The sequence below is a fragment of the Delphinus delphis genome, chromosome 10 (assembly GCF_949987515.2).
Source record: "Delphinus delphis chromosome 10, mDelDel1.2, whole genome shotgun sequence".
Taxonomy (NCBI): Eukaryota; Metazoa; Chordata; class Mammalia; order Artiodactyla; family Delphinidae; genus Delphinus; species Delphinus delphis.
This window is the reverse complement of record NC_082692.2, coordinates 64,139,484-64,145,094: the sequence shown is the minus strand read 5'-3', so window position 1 is coordinate 64,145,094 and position 5,611 is coordinate 64,139,484.

The following is a 5,611-nucleotide window of genomic DNA, read 5'->3' as shown; positions in this document are numbered from 1 at the left end:
TGAGCTTGTATTTGTTTTTGTTTTTAGACTCTGCATGTAAGGGCGATCCTGCGGTATTTGTCTTTCTCTGACTTATTTCACTTCACTATCTTAATCATTTTTTTTTAATTTTTAAAATATTTAATATATTTATTTTTGGCTGTGTTGGGTCTTCGTTGCTGTGCATGGGCTTTCTCTAGTTGCAGCAAGTGGGGGCTACTCTTCGTTGCAGTGCATAGGCTTCTCACTGCAGTGGCTTCTCTTGTTGTGGAGCATAGGCTCCAGGAGCGCAGACTTCAGTTGTTGTGGTGCGTGGGCCCAGTAGTTGTGGCTCGTGGGCTCTAGACTGCAGGCTCAGTAGTTGTGGCACACGGGCTTAGTTGCTCCGTGGCATGTGGGATCTTCCCAGACGAGGGCCCGAACCCGTGTCCCGTGCATTGACAGGCAGATTCTTTTTTTTGTTTGTTTTGCGGTACGTGGGCCTCTCACTGTTGCGGCCTCTCCCGTTGCGGAGCACAGGCTCCGGACGCGCAGGCTCAGCAGCCATGGCTCACGGGCCCAGCCGCTCCGCGGCATGTGGGATCTTCCCGGACCAGGGCACGAACCCATGTCCCCTGCATCGGCGGACTCTCAACCACTGCGCCACCAGGGAAGCCCCAGGCAGATTCTTAATCACTGCACCGCCAGGGAAGTCCCATCTTAATCACTTTTAAGTGTACAGTTCAGTGATATTAAATACATTCATCATGTTGTACAACCATTACCCCATCCATCTTCATATCTCTTTTCATCTTGTAAAATTGAAACTCTATACTCACTAAGCAATAACTCCTCATTTTCTCCTCTCCCTAGTCACTGGCAATCACCATTCTACTGTCTGTGTTTAAGATTTGACTACTCGGGCTTCCCTGGTGGCGCAGTGGTTGACAGTCTGCCTGCCGATGCAGGCAACGCAGGTTCGTGCCCGGGTCCGGGAAGATCCCACATGCCGCGGAGCGGCTGGGCCCGTGAGCCGTGGCCGCTGAGCCTGCGCGTCCGGAGCCTGTGTTCCGCAATGGGAGAGGCCACAACAGTGAGAGGCCCGCGTACAAAAAAAGAAAGATTTGCCTACTCTAAGTGCCTCGCATAAGTGGAATCGTACACTATTTGTCTTTTTGTTACTGTCATTTTATTTAGTATAATATCTTCAAAGTTTATCCATGTTGTAGCATATGTCAGAATCACCTTCCTTTTTAAAGCTGAATAATATTACATTGTATGTATCATATTTTGCTTATTCATCCATCTGTGGATGGATATTTGGCTTTTGGCTACTGTGAATAATGCTATTATGAACGTGGTTGTACAAATATTTCTTCAAGACCCTGCTTTTATTTTATTTTATTTTTAATTTTTTAAGACCGTGCTTTTAATTTTTTGGGTATATATCGAGAAGTAAAATTGCTGGATCACATGGTAATTCTATTCTTAATTTTCTGAAGAATCATCCACAGTGAGTGTAATATTTTACATTCTCACCAACAGTGCACAAGCATTCCAATTTCTCCACATCCTTGTCCATACTTATGATTTTCTGGGGTTTTTTAATAGTGGCCATCTTAATGAATGTTAAGGTGGTACATCATTATTCTTTTGTTTTGCATTTCTCTGATCACTAAAGATGTTGAGCGCCTTTTCTTGTGCTTATTGTCCATTTGCATATCTCCCTTGGAGAACTGTCTAATCAAATCCTTTGCCAATTTTTGAATTTTTTTGTTCTTGCTGAGTTTTAGGAGTTCACGATGTATTCTGGATATAAATCCTTCATTATATGATTTGCAAATATTTCTCCCTCTCTCTGGGTTGCCTTTTTACTCTGTTGATATTCTTTTCTTAAAAAATATTTATTTATTTACTTATTTATTTATTTGGGTGCACTGTGTCTTTAGTTGTGGCACGTGGGATCTTTGGTTGGGGCATGAGGGATCTATTAGTTGTAGCACGCGGGCTCTTAGATGCAGCATGCGAGATCTAGTTCCCCGACCAGGGATTGAACCCAGGCCTCCTGCACTGGGAGCCCAGAATCTTAACCTCTGGACCACCAGGGAAGTCCCTGTTGATATTCTTTTGATGCAAAATTTTTTTTTTTTTTTTTTTTTTTTGCGGTACGCGGGCCTCTCACTGTTGTGACCTCTCCCGTTGCGGAGCACAGGCTCCGGATGCGCAGGCTCAGCAGCCATGGCTCACGGGCCCAGCCGCTCCGCGGCATGTGGGATCTTCCCAGACCGGGGCACAAACCCGTGTCCCCTGCATCGGCAGGCGGACTCTCAACCACTGCGCCACCAGGGATGCCCCTGATGCAAAATTTTTAAAATTTTCATTAAGTCCAATTTGTCTACTTTTTCTTTTGTTGCCTGCACCTCTGATATCACATCCAATAAATCATTGTCTTTGGTGTCATATCCGAGAAATAATTGTCAAATCCAATGTCATGAAGCTTTTGCCCTATGTTTTCTCCTAAGAATTTTATAGTTTCATCTCTTATATTGAGGTTTTTGATCCATTGTGAATTAATTTTTGTATACAGTGTGAGGTAAGGGTCCAACTTCATTCTTTTGCATGTAGTTATCTAGTTTAACCAGCATCAGTTGTTGAAAAGATTGTCCTTTCCCCATTGCACGGTCTTGGCATCCTTGTCAAAAAAATCGTTTGACCATACACACAAAAGTTTGTTCCTGGGCTCTCTATCCTTTCCATTGATCTTTATGTCTGTCTTTATGCCAGTACCACACTGTTTTGATGAGTTTTGAAGTCAGGAAGTTGAGTTCACCAAAATTATTCTTTTTTTTAAACTTTTGTTTTGTTTTGTTTGTTTATTTTAGATTCTACATGAAGTTTAGGATGGGTTTTTCTATTTCTGCAAAAGACATCCCTGGGATTTTGATAGAGTTTGCATTGAATCTGTAGATTTCTTTTCATATTGTAGACATTTTAAAGTTATTAGGTTTTCCATCCATGAACAGGGATATGTTTCCATTCATTTATGTCTTGTTTAACTTCTTTCATTGATGTTCTATAGTTTTCATTGTACAATTATTTTACCTCCTTGGTTACTTCCTAAGTGTTTTATTGTTTTTGATGCTATTGTAAATGAAATTGTTGTAATTTCCTTTTCAGATTGCTCATTATTAATATGTAGAAATGCAACTGATTTTTGTGTGTTGGCTTTACATCCTGCTACTTTGCTGAAATCATGTATTAGTCATACAAGTTTTGTTGTAGAATTTTTAGGGCTTTCTATGTATAAGATCATATCATCTGCAAACAGATATCTTACTTCTTCCTTCAATTTGGATGCTTTTTATTTTTTGTCCTTGCCTAATTGTTCTGGCTAGAACTTCCAGTACTATGTTGAACAGAAGTGGTGAAAGCACGCATCTCTGCCTTGCTCTTGATCTTAGAGGAAAACTTTGTCATTCACCATTGAGTATGATGTTCGTTGTGGGTTTTTCTGTTATTATAGTGAGATAGTTTCCTTCTATTCCTAGTTTTGAGGTTTTTTTTAGATCATGGAAATGTGTTCAATTATGTCAAATTATTCTTCTGCATCAATTGAGATATCATGTGTTTTTTCCCTTTATTTTCTTAATGTCTTGTACTACACTGATTTCTGTATGCTGAACCACCTTGCATTCCAGGAATAAATCTCTTTTGGTGTAAAATCCTTGTAATATACTGCTGAATTTGGTTTGCTAGTATTTTGTTGAGGATTTTTTATCAGTATTCATAAGTGATATTTCTTGTAGTGACTTTGTCTGGTTTCGGGATCAGGGTAATGCTGGATTCATGGAAAGAGTCTAGAGGTGTTCCCTCCCTTCAGTTTTTTGGGAAAAGTTTGAGAACTGTTGATGTTAGTTCTTCTTTAAATATTTGGTAGAATTCACCATTGAAGCCGTCAAGTCTAGGCTTTTCTTTGTTGGGAAGTTTGTTTTTTTTTGAATTTTATTTTATTTATTTTTTTATACAGTGGGTTCTTATTAGTTATCTATTTTATACATATTAGTGTATATATATCAATCCCAATCTCTGTTGGGAGGTTTTTGATAACTGATTTAATAAGTGTATTACCTTGTTTTTTATAATTTATAAAAATGGATACATTGTTTTAGATCTAAATCATTTCAGTCTTGACCAGACTGCTCTTAATAATCATCTAATAAAATGTTATGGAATCTATTCCTCAGCAGCTTTGATATTATTCCTTGACTTAAATATTAACACTTTTATATGAATTGAAAAATGAAGTAAGACTTTTTCTGACAAAAACAATTTTTTTGCTGATTTGACAATAATGACTGGCTTTGTCAATTAGGTTATATGACAGACATTTTCCATAAATTGAATAAGCTAAATGTTTGGCTCTAAGGTCTAGCTGAAAATAAACCTAATCCTTGTGATAAAAGTATTTTACCAAAAATATTGTAAAAGTTCAATGAAATAAGCAATATTGTGATTTTCTCAAGCAGATCTGAGTAAATTGATTTAAACAAGATGCTTCTAAGTTAAAGGTAATAGGTATAATAGTCTTTGTCAGGAGTCAACAAACTATGGCACAGGCCCAATCTGGCCTGCCACATATGCTTTTTTTTGTGTGGTAAAAAATATATAATAATATTTACCATTTTAACCACTTTTAAGTGCACAATTCAGTGACATTAAGTACAGTCACAATCTTGTGCAATCATTACTACTATCCATCTGTTAAACATTTTCATCATCCCAAACAGAAACTGCCTCCTGTTTTTTTTTTTTTTTTTTTGGCTGTGTTGGATCTTCATTGCTGAGCGGGGGCTACTCTTCGTTGCAGTGCGCAGGATTCTCATTGCACTGACTTCTCTTGTTGTGGAGCATGGGCTCTAGGTGTGTGCGCTTCAGTAGTTGTGGCGCATGGGCTCAGTTGTGGCTCGTGGGCTCTAGACTGCAGGCTCAGTAGTTGTGGCACACGGGCTTAGTTGCTCCGCGGCATGTGGGATCTTCCCCGACCAGGGCTCGAACCCGTGTCCCCTGCATTGGCAGGCGGATTCTTAAGCACTGTGCTACCGGGAAGCCCCTGCTACCTGTTTTTGTAAATAAAATTTTACTGGGAACACAGCCATGCTCACTCATTTATGTATTGTCTAGAGCTGCTTTTGCGCTACAATGGTAGGGCTGAGTAGTTGTGACATAGAACATATGGCCTGAAAGCCTAAAACATTTGCTATCTGACACTTTATAGAAAATATTTGCTAAACCCTAGTCTTTGATACATTTTAGAGAAGCCTTTTGGTATCCTTCCCAGAAACCAAGAAAGCTAATGACTGTAACAACTGGCATCAATCATACAGTTTCCAATTCTTTTCTTTGCCTCAAAATTGAAGAAACCTAATCAACTCTTCACCTGTTGAGCAATAAAAATACTTTTTGATAGATTGCTATGTGAATTTAGCTTGTAGTTTGGAGAACTGTGTGAAAGGTACAGTTCACCGCTAACCACTTTAGCATGCATATTTTGAATAAGTGTTCAGTATTTGTTTACTGTTCTTTTCTTTTGAGGGGAAATTTATAGTAAAATGCATAAATTTTCTTTACTATTCCATAATTGGTATACATCTGT